The following is a 12833-nucleotide window of genomic DNA, read 5'->3' as shown; positions in this document are numbered from 1 at the left end:
AAACTGTTCAAGTACGCTCGACAAGTGCACCAAGTGTCTCATTGTGCATTTCTCTGTGGGATGTGTGAAGGCCACTGCCACTGCCACTGCCAGTGGGCCACAAGGCAAACCGTTGGCATTAGGAACTGGCCCCAAAAGGGAATGGGACGAAAGGCAAAAGGACGAAGCCATGTCCCGGCTGAATGGGCAGGAAAACAAAAGTCCAAGCCACTGCAGATAATTGACAACGAGCTGCTGAAAATCAATTGAGTGACTTTGCATGTACGACGTTGCCCCGCAGCGGACGGAGGACCACTCGCTATTGTTAGTCCTGTTTTGTGGTTGTCCTGCCGGCTTGAGGCGGTAATCATTGATGGCCACAAGGAAAGGATAGTAATTAATTTAGGTCTCTTTAATATATAACATTCTATAATTAAATTGAATTTCTTTTGATAAATAAATCCATTATATTAGGTTTACAAATTCGTTTACAAATTTAATCCCAATTGTAAATAAACACCTAATCAAAACACCTAATTTCCTTTGAAATAATTCAGCTATTTGAGTTCTGTTCTTTGAATTATTTTGTATTTGTTTAAATCGATTTCGGGGGAAAACCATTGAAAGGGAAAACTGGAAAAACAGCACAGAAATTTTTGGCTGAAAGGGCGGCGAAATGGCTGATTTGGTAACACTGGTATTAGCCTTTGTGGGACATTGTTCTGCTCGGTACAAAGACGGCAAACTGGGCTGAGACTGTATGAAATCCGGCCACAAATGTCGTTAGCATCTTTTCCTCCCCGCAGGACCGAGTTCCAAAGTATGCGAGCATCTGCATCTGTATGCCAGCTTTTGCGGTTTTGTGGGCTTTCAGCTTAAGCAGCGGGATATTGGTTCGGGAACCAGCTCCTGCTCCTGCTCTTGCTCCTGCTCCTGCTCCTGCTCCAGGTGTTCTTCTACCTGGATTTCGTAGTCGCTTGGTGGTGGCATTCACATTGTTTGTCGCCGTAGGCCGGCACGGAGTAAACACGGACTGCCGGGCACAGACGCCGACATGGCGGCGTTGGCATGTCTCTCTCTTTGCTGTTTGATTAACGTTTTAACGATTTGCGCAAACAATTGCGGCGGTAACAGCAATCACTAACAAGGAGCTGCCACCACACATACAGCATAACATACAGTACGGGAATACACGCGGATTACCACTTGTGGGCTGCATGTTTTCACAGGCAGCTCGAGAGGATGTGCTTCCTTGTTATTACGAGCATTCCTTGTGCGCTGGCAAAGCAATTTTCGACACCAGCTCAACCCCATGGGATGAAATTGTTTTATTTTATTATATTTTTCTTATTTTCTTTAGTCTGGAAATGAAATATATGTTCGCCAAATGAAAAACAACGTACAGTCGAGTAGCCCGAATGTGAGATGTCCTGTTATAAAATTAAGGGCTTTAAGGCCTTGGGCCAGCTTTTCATATATTATGAGGTTTTTGTGTTGAATTTATTACATGGTTAGGCAGATGATATCATTGAAAATGAAGGTAGGATTATGTGAGAAAAGTACTCTCAGTAAGCAACACATATTTGGAAATAATAAAATTTTTCCAGTAAATTTTTAACGCATTTTTAAGCAAACTTCTTTAGAAATTTGAAAAATAAACAATTTAAAAAAAATTAAAACTACCTGGCTTCTTCATTGAATTACTCGAGTGTCTGAAATATGCACTTGCAATTTATCAGAGTCCTCGGTAAATAAAACCCCCACAGAAGCAGACAGCCAGCACTTTAGATGTTATTCCAAGAAGTAAGCCGAATGAAGAGTTTCTCCAGAAAACTTCATTTGCTGGTTGGCGTTAGGTAAACACAATTTAATATGCACATTTCCAATTCGCAGCCAGGTGTGAATGCATTTAATGGCACTCACCGTGATTTGGTTTGGGGAGGAAAACCTAATTAAACTAGTTAATTAAAATCAGGAAAATGAAATGTCACCGTTTCGCGAGGGTTTTATATGGGGGAATTTATATCATTGTGTGGCAGCTGGAGGTTTTGCTCTCTCTCCTCCCCAAGGACTTCAACTCAGTTTATTTTTCAGCTGCGGCAAGGATCGAAGCAAACACAAGCTCTGCCGGCAATCAATAGTGGCTTCATTATGAACGTCTATTTGCAGAGTACCATACACTCGGTACTCAGTACTCAATACTCAGTTAGCTAACTAGCTTCGGGTTCGCTTCTTTGCATAGCTGAAGCCATGGGAAAAAGGCGGTACTATGGCTGGGAAAGGCGGAAAAGGACGAAGGACGATGACTGCACTTCGGCTTATTGCCTACTCGCAGCAGTTCGCAGTTCGCTGCCATTTCAGCCATTGTTGACTTGTTTGCAAATTGGTTTCACCAGCAGAATTCTTCGAACCATGTCCTTCGCATTGGCATCATCGTCTCCTTCTGTCGCTGGCTGCCTTCATTTCAAATTACTTCGTTGCGTAAATTAGGTAGCCCCCACGACCTTTTTCCGCAAAGTACTCCCTCTGAGTCGCGCCAGCTGACATTCCGCCACGAACACTCGCATGTCTCGCAAATGTATTTTACACTGAGAAAATAATCGGTCAAGGGTTTCAAATTGAAATCGATTATAACTAAGCCAAAAATGGATTAAACTTATTGTGGAAAGTTTCTATGTTAGTTTTTATTAGGTTAATAAATCTTCATACTCAATTTAAAATTTAAAAAAATTAAAATTTTTGTTGACAATTTTAACGATGTAGCCCCTTAAAACATTTTGAAAAATTGTTGGAAAGCTTTCCTATGTTCGTTTTTATTAGGTTAATAAATCTGCATACTCAATTTAAAATTAAAAAAAAAATAGACATTTTTGTTGATAATTTTAACGATGTAGTCCCTTTTAACATTTTGAAAAAATCGAAAAAATTAATTTCCCTCTGACATATCTAGATCGATTCAGCTTTTGATGCTGATCAAGAAAATATATGCTTTATGGGGTCGGAAATGAATCCTTTAAGCGTTACAGGCTTCTGACTACAATTATAAAACCATTCTTTGATTGTAATTATATACATATATTTTATATGAACATTTTTAATACAAATCAATGCTTAAAAATCTCATAACTAAGCCAAAAATGCATTAATTTCAATTTTGAAAGCTTTTCTATGCTAGTTTTTACTAGGTTAATAAATCTGTATACTCAATTCAAAATTATAAAAAATTTAATTTTTCCCCAATTTTTTCTTTACAATTTTAACGATGGAACCCCTTATAAAATTTTGAAATTTTCGAAAAAAATAAATTCCCTCCGTTTATGGCTAAATCGATTCAGTTTTTTATGCTCATCAATAATATATATGATTTATAGGGTCGGAAATGTTTCCTTCAAATTGTAACAAGCTTCTGACTACAATTAAAATAACTTGAAAGGGTATTATATATTATTTTTGCGTTATTGTTTCTTATTAATTTAGATTTTTTGTATGTATATAAAATATGTTATTAATGTCAAAGTGCCTGTTGTCCAAGCCAATCAATAAGTTGTTGTTTCTAATTTTTTCGCTATGTATGTATATTTTTCATCTTCTTTGTAGTACAAAATTTGATTTTGGTTTTGTTGAACGCGGCTAATTTCATTTTGTCAGAAGACCTCGACCTCGCACTCGTCCTCGTCCTCGACCTCGACCCCTGTCCCTACCCCCCTCCAGCGCCCTCGGCGCCATCCATTCTAATGCTGAGTGATGTGGCAGGCCTAATTTCATTAAAAATGGGGCAGGAAAAAAAGGAACGAAAAGTGCGGAATGCTTAACAGATTTTTGGCGGAGACAAAAGAAAGAACCAAACAAGTAGCGACTCGGCAACCCGGCTCATTTTTAACTTTCTCCGGAGCTTTATTTAACTTTAACCTTTTTTATGAGTTTGCCGCTCTCTGTGTGTTGTGTGTGTGTGCTCCTTAATTAGAAGCCATTTTCACTGGGAGCTGCGAGCTCCTTGGCCACCCAAAAAGCCCCGCAAGTCTAATGAGCCTGTGCCTGATTCGGATTCTGATTTTGATGGTGATTCCTTCGGCTGTTTTCGCTTCGACGCTGCTGAACATAATCAGGGTTCAATAAACACAAGCTCCGAGGCTCCTATGCTCCCCTCCTGGCTGAAAATGCAAATCAACAGCTTAAAATTTAATTTAGGCGTTAGCAATGTAAATAAACTGGGGGCCACGGGGAGTTCCCCGAGACTGAGAGGCTGTGTACTTAGGAGCAGCTCGCCCGAGTGACCATTTATGATTTGGGCCTTGTCCCAAATTCAATTCCGAACATTTGGTTAACTTTGTTAAAAAGTCGAAATTAAAATAAGGCAAAAAGTCGCTGGCTCTGGCTAAGAAAACAAAATAAGTTGACCGCACTGGGGTTTATTTAGTATTCTTATATCTTTTTTCGCAGACCGCAACTAAGTTGAAGTTGCCGCGTGTTACAAAATAAATTGAAAGACGAGCTTGCCCAAAAACTTTCTCTCTCTAAATTTTCGTTTTATTTTATTTTATTTCTTTTCTTTTTCGGCCGAGACATACAAATTGAATGGCTCAAAGGAAAGTTGATGATCCCGCGAAGTTGGTTATAAATTTCGCTTGAAGAATGATTTCATTTTGCGCCCGGCAATGGCGACACGTTAATCTGCAGCGACTGGAGCTCCCAGAGGGCGAGTCCTGGGCTCGCAGTCGACTCTATTGAACCCACATATAAAATCAATAATAGCATAAATAATATACGTGTAGAGTTTGTGTGTTGGAAAACCAAAAAAAAAGAGGAGAAAAAAAGGAGCGCCCCGAGAGACAAAGGCCTAGGCCGACAAGGCCCATGGGCCAGACGAAGGACCTGGCCAAAGAGAGTCCTTCTCCTCCTCGACACATGCCTGACACAACACAAAAACGAAAGCTAAACCCAACAAAAAAATCAAGGAGCACAGGAACAGAGGGGGAAATAGAGGGAAAACGCCTCCATTGAGAGGGAAACAGGAGCCGGGCCAGGACAAACCTTTAACTAACACACAAAAGGCTTTCTCAATGGTTTCTAAAGTTGCAGGCTTTCAGCTAGCGATACAAAAAAAATCCTTCAAGCACTCAGAACGAAAAAGTGTAGGTCTATAAAATAATTGATACTTACAGTCTTAAATAAACTTAAGGTGCTTTTTATCAGTATATCATTGCGGGGTACTTTAATATCAGTCAGAAGCATGAAACGGAGTGAAAGAATCATTTCCCAACCTATTAACCATATATATTCTTGATCATCATGAACAGCCGAATCGATCTGGCTATGTTTGGGAAGAATTTATTTTTTTTGTTCAAAATTTAGAAAATTTTATAAGGGATTACATCGTTAAAATTGTGAAAAATTAAAAAAAAAAAATGCAATTTTTACAATTTTTAAATTAAAGATGTATTTTTATAAACTTTATAAAATGTAGCACAGAATTGCTTTCCGAACTAAAATTAATGAACTTTTAGTTGAGTTATGATCGATTTACTATGATCGAATTCCTAGCTTCTGGAAGATTTTGTTATTAATTTTTATAGTATATGAGGAGCCAAATCCTCAAAAACTTTCCTCGTTTTTGAGGTCGGTTTTCTTGGTTTTTCCCCAGTGTACAGTCATGTGAGAGCACATGGGGGAAAAGCGCGGAGGATGCTGGATCGGAGTAGGGAGTAGGGCGAGTGCAAAGTAAACATGTCGAATGAAGGATACTTAAGCAGCTCTGCGAACGAGGGTTGCCCGAAAAGTTGACTTGCTGCAGAAGGGTTCTTCATGTGCCAAGTGATTTTTCATAGGCTGTGGGCTATTTTGCAAGGATTTGTTTTGATCTGCACTTTTTTTTCCCTTAATGTTGCCTTAACATCTTTGTAAAATACTAATAGTCTAGCTTAAAAGTTCAATTTTGTAGACTTGATATTTACTTGAAAAAGAGAGATGGACTTACTACGGAAATATCCAAGAAGGATCCAAGAAATTTATTAACTCTATCTGTATGAATATGATTGAAGGATTTATGATGAGGTTGTTAAATGCGTTTCCTTAATTTCTGAATTTTCAAATAAAAATAAAAATATACAATAAAAACCTATAGAAAAGTAACCTTAAGTTAAGAAACTTTTCTACTAAACCTCGCCCTGGCAGCACTCCACTTTATTTGGCTTTGCCACATTACAATATTATAAACAATAATCCGTTGCAAAAGGCGAAACACAAATGGAACAATTCCTTCCCGGGGAGGCCAAAGGGGGTGAAAGCTAGCAGATACTTTGACACACTCTCCCAGATGTCCTTTGGATGTCGAGCGCCACTTAATGACATAAACACTGGCGATGGTGGGTCCTCTGGTGACGGGACCGAACTCCGCCGGAAGTTGTCCTAATGAGAAAACGTTGAGCCGCCAATCCGCCATTGTCGTCCTTCCTCACGGACGACCACAAATCGGGGAGAAGGAACTGGAGGACCAGGCATCCCACTGGCACTAATATTATTAATTTGCAACTTTTGCGGCGAGAGTTAAGTCAAAGGCAAAGGCAAAGGCAAATATCATTCATGGCATTTAGTGGGCAATAAAATACGAAGCGGCGCGGAAAGGGAATTTCCATTTCCATTTGTATTTTCATTTGTATTTCCATTTCCAGTCGAGTGCTCGGGGAAAATGCGAAACTGATTTAAATGCTTTCTTAAGCGTATTTCCGGCTTCGGTTGTAAATATTTGCTTAACTGATTGCGCAGAGAGGAGAGTCCGGCACGGGACACTTTTGCGAATTAAGTCCTTGTTGCTCCTCAGATTGCTTTCTGTGGTTGCTTTACTGGTCTCTGTTTTGTTTCACTTTTTTCTTTTCTGGTTTCTGTTCATTCTGCTTTCGATTTGTGCAATTGACATGTTTTTATTAAACCTTTCATCGATTCCACAGCAAATGGGTTGCAATATAAAAGATAAAAGAAATACAAGATTTGTGGTCATCGTAAAGCAAAAACTTCCATCAAAGTGCGAACAATTTGTGGTTAATAAAAACCATTTAAACAATACCAAACTCAACCATTTTAATTGGAAAGCAAACATAAAATGGCATAGTGGAAGTTTCTATAGAATGTTTTGCCTTTATCTAATTGGGAAATAACATTAATTATGTTTTCAGCCACAGCAGGTCAAGGTTAGGTCACTCTTTATGCGTAAAATATATTTTAAAATTTACATTTATTTGTTAAAACTCAGTATTGAATCAACATTTTTCGCTCTATTTTGATTGCAAATATTTATGTTTTCAATTAGGAAACATTTCTAATTTATGTGCTTATGGATTGACAACATTCTCGCCGTAATTAAATTTTCAATCAGAGCCGACTAAAGTGTTTTGCCACCATTGTGGGTCGCATCATTATGCCAGCCATGGATTTGATTAGCTTATGGCTAAATCCGAACAGACACGCCAATCGGAATGGCAAGGCAGAACAACAATGGCCCAAAGGCATTCATTCTATTTATCATTTATCCCAGCCATTTATCGAAGGACATTCGAGACGCTGCTGCGTTTGGGGGATTCTGATGAGATATTGCCCAAATAAATGGAGGAGGCATTTACATTTAAAACATTTATGCGTAAATATTTGCCGGCTTTAAGGGCATTAGCCGCATATTGTCTTACATTCGGTATGGGTAACGGTCTGTGCACAGAAGAATCCCACTGAATTCGAAACCATTCGAAAGTTTCCAGCAAATAAAACATCCATACACGCAGATACACACGTGTGTGAGTTTGTATGACTAAACAATCTGAAACTCGACTGTATTAGTTGAATTCAAACTTTTTCGAGCGTAACTTGAAAAGTTTCAATTTGTGCATGACAATCTCTGTCCGTCTGTCTATCAGTCTGTCGGTCTCTATCCATCTGTCTATCTGTCGACAGTTGTACGTGTGGGATTCCCATTTGCTGTGGGAGTCACACTCAGGGAAATGTTGACTTAGGAGCACCTTGATGCAGGATTTCTTTTTACAACTTCTACTTGCCTTACGTTGAACTCTCTAGGTGTCCTTGAGCTCAAAAAACACCTTAAAAAGAACGTAAGCAAATAATATTTGATATATTTCATGCTATAAATTTCCCTCTGTGCATTTTTAGTTTGAAAGCTGGGTAAAAAACTTTCTGAATCGCACAGAACGAACTGAGTTTTCAAGCAATCCGCTGGTGAACTCGGGGGCTTTTGCTAAATTTGATTTGAAAGCCCGGCCAGCCGAATTTCAATTAAATGCAGGTGCACTCCCAGGTGCAAATCCTTAAGCCCAAGTCGAGTCAAGTTGAGGAAAATCGATAGCCGCTCGCTTTCGCCATTCACGAATGCGAAAAAAGGCCAAAGGCTGGCTGGCTTAACTTGGCTAAAGGCTGAGGAGGCCCGAATCAAGTGGCAAATGCCAAATGGCATCCTGACCTGCAGCAAAAAACTACAGTAGTAGCAGTTGCAGTAGCAATCTCCAGCAGTCTCCGGACTCTGTGATACGGGATAACGAGGGGAAATTGTGTTTCAGAAATGCAATGAAAAATTACTGTGGAGCAGCGAAACGTTCACGTCTGTTGGCCTGGAAGTGCACCCAATGGAGAGCAGAAGGATATGTACGTGTACGTGCACAATTCCTTCCAACATTTCAAATTAGCGCAATCAATGTGTTAACCCTTGAATCAGCTGGGAATTTTAAATGTTGAAGGAAATGGGTTAAGGGAAATGTTGAAATAAAAAAATGAAGGAATGGAAAAATTGAAACAATGAAAATATAACATAGATAAGGTCATGAAATGTTGCTACTACAATACTAGGAAGTTAGTGTATTTGCTTAAGTACCTTATCCTTAGTATAGGTATTTATTCAGCAATACCTAAATCGCTTAATTTGATTGTAATCTCCAGACTATACACTTTAAACTAATAAAATAAATGGCTATCCCACTGTTCTTTGTGCGATTTGTATCATTGAAGAAAGAAGCCTGCAGCAGACTCAGGCCGTGCCGCCGGCGGAAAATGTACATATTTAAAGTGTCAGACAACTAACGTTTTCAACTTTATTAAAAAGCCAGAAGGAGCAGACACCAGCCGGCAGTCACCATCAGCGGTGTTGACCCCAACGCCAGTCGCTTAACTAGACGGCATTTCCAGTTTACGTAACCACTAAAAATGGCGCTCAATGTGTTTCCCGTTCGCTGTGTGTTTCCGTGTTCCGAGTGTGTTTGGTAGTGTTTGTGTTGGCCTCAACTCTGTGCCAGTGTTCGCCTTTTTCTGTCTAAATACCCTCTAGGAAAAACCAGAAGATTGTAAAGAAGGTATAGCGAACTTTATAAAGTATCTATAGATATTTAAACTATTTAAACTATAAAAAGCCCTTCAATAACATTTTAGGTCTTAATAAAGTTTTAGCATTTAGGAAATATTCTATAGCTTTACAGTATTTTCCATATTTATCCCTATTTCTCCTAGCTAGGTACAGGGTATCCTGAACTTCGTTTCTATGTTTCCTAGACTTGTCCTATCTAGGTTTTTGTTTTTTGTTGTATTGCTTTTCACGTGCAGCAGGAATGCGAAGTTTGTTCATTGTTTGCTTACTTGCTCAACACGCGCCTTCCATCCGCCGCTCCTGATGAGGATGAGGATGATGAGGGCAGGAGTGCCTGGATGAGGCCGACAGTCTCGACGCCTTCATTGTCCTTCCTAATTTGCCTGCTGCCTCCCGAAAATAATGAAACTTTTCCCGCTTGTTTGTTGTTGTTCCTGTCGTTTTTTTTTTTATCGCAGTTTATTGTTAATGCTGTTTTACTTGTTGTTGTTTTTGCCTGGCTGATAACAGCTCAAAGTTTTAACACGCGCGGTTCGTAATTTTTTAATGCCCCGCGATTTTGTGATATTTGTGCTTTCTTCTATTTATTCTCCTTTAATCTTTTTTTGTTTGGGCGGGTGCCAACAATTTAATCTGTCATTAGCCCAAACGTAGCTCTATTTATATTGCTGTCCGCATACAAAAAAGGCCAGCAAAATCGATTTGTTAAAATGGAATTTCTTTTTGATTTCTATCCCCCGACTCCAAAAAGAAGTTACTGCCCGCAATTTGCCGCACGTTTCTCTTGGTTTTTCTTTTTCTTTTATTTTGTATATATATTTTTTTTTAATGTAAACACGTACAAGACGACTTACGACTTACGGCGGTCATAAATGGAGTTTCATATCGGTTTTTGTAGTGCCGCAAAATCGAAACACGCACACGCGAACTCCACTGCCCAGCCGGCTACAAATTCTATATTTTTTTGTTGTACATTATTTTCTATATTTTAACCACTCGAGACAACTGTCAGTGTCACTTTGGGGGCAACATGTGTGGCTGTGTGTTTGTGACAAGTGGCCACAGGTTTCAATTGGCTTTCGTTGTGGTTTTTTGTTTATTTCTGCTGCCTCACAGGATATTTATTTCTTTCAGAGCAGCAACGAGGAGCTCCCGCTCTGGTAACTGGCCACAGACTGAATTTGGCCATTAACGGCAGAGTCCTTTGGCGGCAAATCAACACAGGATGCGGCGAATTCGCAGGAGAGAGCTTCTGCGCAGTGAATTTATGGCGGGATATGAGATATTTGAATCCTAGACAGGGTTGCAGGGAAAGGTAGTAAAAGAAAACTAGAAAAACAACAGAATATTAAACTTAAACCTAGATTATTTCAAGGTTTTTAGAACTACTTTAAGGTCTATTTATCAGATCTTTCTATTGGTTATTTATTAGGGTTCTTAAAATCTTCTTTAACTTTAATACCTTTTTAGCAACTCTGCTTTCAAGGGGTGGCTAAACAGCTGATTGTACGCCCAACCCTTGGCAGCTCCCTCTCCTTGTTTTGGTAGCCACCCCACAGACAGTCGAATTTGCCGCTCAAGGCACTCGAGCCAGGACAACTATATAGTACTCCAACCCCATCCCATCCCCCTGCAGGGCGTCAATATTTGCATTTGTAATAAAAATATTTTGATGCCACCCAGGCAAAACGCGTGCGTAAATCTAAAAAAGATTTGTTATTTCAGCGCGTGTTCATGTCGTGCAAATCAGACAGCAACAACACCGGCGAGGAACAACAAAGGGGCGGGACAGGACACCATGAACAGAGCAGCAGAGGAGCATTGGGAGGAGCAGTGGGAGGAGCAGCAGCAACATCAATACCATGAGCAACATGCCGGCTTGGAGTGCCGTCGAGTCTGTGCACATGTCAAAGTTATTAAAATTTCATAAAAAATATATATGTATAGTGAAAAGCGAGAGGGAATTTGATTTCACGATTGTTGTGTCACCGACAGTTGTGTGTGTTCGCCCATTTAAGTGACGCCCTGAGTGACGGACTGCCTGATAAGGTGCTGTGTCTCTTTTAAGTATTGAAATGCTGATGAGCAATAAGGCACCCATTTACCCATCATTGGCCTCTGATGCTCCAAGAAGCGCTTGTCTATCACTTGTCACGGCCAAATTGGCGGGGGTCTTATGAGCGATGATTGCCATAGCCCCGATGCCATCGTGCATCACTCACAGGAGTCTTTAGGAGGTTGGGGGGGAATCCCCGGACTCTACGACAGAGCAGAGCAGAGGTTGCAATCTAGCGCCTAGGGCCTGACTTTGATGAATGAAGTTTGATTTTGACTCGCATTTATTATTAATTTATTATGCCTCTCTCGGTGCGGTCTAATTTGGAAAATAATATTTAGCAGCATAAGAAGAGGATTTTGATGTAAATTCTATAAACACAACTTGAGAGCTTTGCTGTGTTTTGGATTTTTTATTTTTATAAGTCAGGTTATTAAAGTGTAATCACTTTAGGAAACATAGGAAGTACTAGAACTCAGTTTTGTATATTTATAATGACATGCGCCACGTAAAACTATTAACTGTCCATCCTCTGAACCTTTAACATAATAAAAGTGAAACGATTTTATTGAATTTAAGTTGGCAACGTTGGCAATTAATTCACCCGCCGTCAGGCTGTCAATGTGTTATTATTTCAGGGAAAATATTTGAATTTGGTATTTGTCACTGCTGCACAATTTAATCATCGTTTTCAATATAATATCCGAACACACTTTCCCCCCACACACAGTGTATACACAATTTTTTCTTTATAAGTTCTTAAATACTGAAAAAGTTCCAGCTAAAATTAAGTGAGGTGTGTGCGGGGAGCTGTAACTTGTGCGGGGCAACTTTTCGTTGTGGTGTCTGTCACCGGGTTTTTTGCTAAATAAATTTAATAAATAAAGAAAGAACGCCCTTTTTGGAATGGCACAAAAAACTTTTTCGTACAGGTGCAGTTGAGCTATTTAAAGCGTTTTAACACAGAGTGCCGGGTCTTATGATAAATTACTTTTCTAAGAGAGATGGAGGCAGGAAGGCGCTGAGTTCCCTGGAAGGATACGGTTATCATTGCCATGACGCCGGTTAAATTACACACGCATTTGCCAAATAAAAATCACTCATTCGACGCGTTGCCACGGGGCTTTCGAGCAAATTTGTAATTTGTCAGCCAAAGTCGGAACCGGGGGACTTGACAGTTATTTAGAAGTTTACAACTGTCGCCGGCAGCTGTAATCAGCTTTACTTTTGTCCCGATAATATGGCTGTTAATGTACTTCGACCCAGACGGGAATGGGTAATTGTACCAGAGAGTGAGAGTCCTGTGACTTTGTTTACTTTTCAGCTTTAGTTCAGTTTTGTTGTCCGAAACTTTTGCCAGATAAAAATGAAACCAGTTCGTTTGGCTATATTTGTAGTTTTTAAATTTATTCTGTTTTGCTTTCGGCTTTGTTTTCCAACTTGAAG

The 12833-nt window shown here is 39.6% G+C and overlaps 1 protein-coding gene across 3 annotated transcripts in view; it reads right to left on the bottom strand.

Annotated features, from left to right (window-relative positions):
• LOC110186636 (Octopamine beta3 receptor) overlaps positions 1-10535 on the bottom strand; it is a 41561-nt gene extending 31026 nt beyond the window's left edge. Inside the window, exons 1-2 of one of the 3 annotated variants that reach the window (XM_086840393.1) lie at positions 10193-10508; positions 9601-9999 (exon numbers count right to left, since the gene is read on the bottom strand). The gene's annotated coding sequence lies outside the window, so the exon portion shown is untranslated. Of the gene's footprint in view, positions 1-9600 lie in introns of all 3 variants that reach the window. The other 2 variants (XM_086840395.1, XM_086840394.1) reach the window with 2 other exon arrangements.
• Positions 10536-12833: the final 2298 nt, after the last annotated feature.

The sequence above is a fragment of the Drosophila serrata genome, unplaced genomic scaffold, assembly GCF_035046125.1.
Source record: "Drosophila serrata isolate PLE 108 unplaced genomic scaffold, ASM3504612v1 contig_382, whole genome shotgun sequence".
Lineage (NCBI taxonomy): Eukaryota > Metazoa > Arthropoda > Insecta > Diptera > Drosophilidae > Drosophila > Drosophila serrata.
The sequence above is the reverse complement of the archived record's forward strand: the minus strand, read 5'-3'. Positions and strand labels throughout refer to the sequence as shown.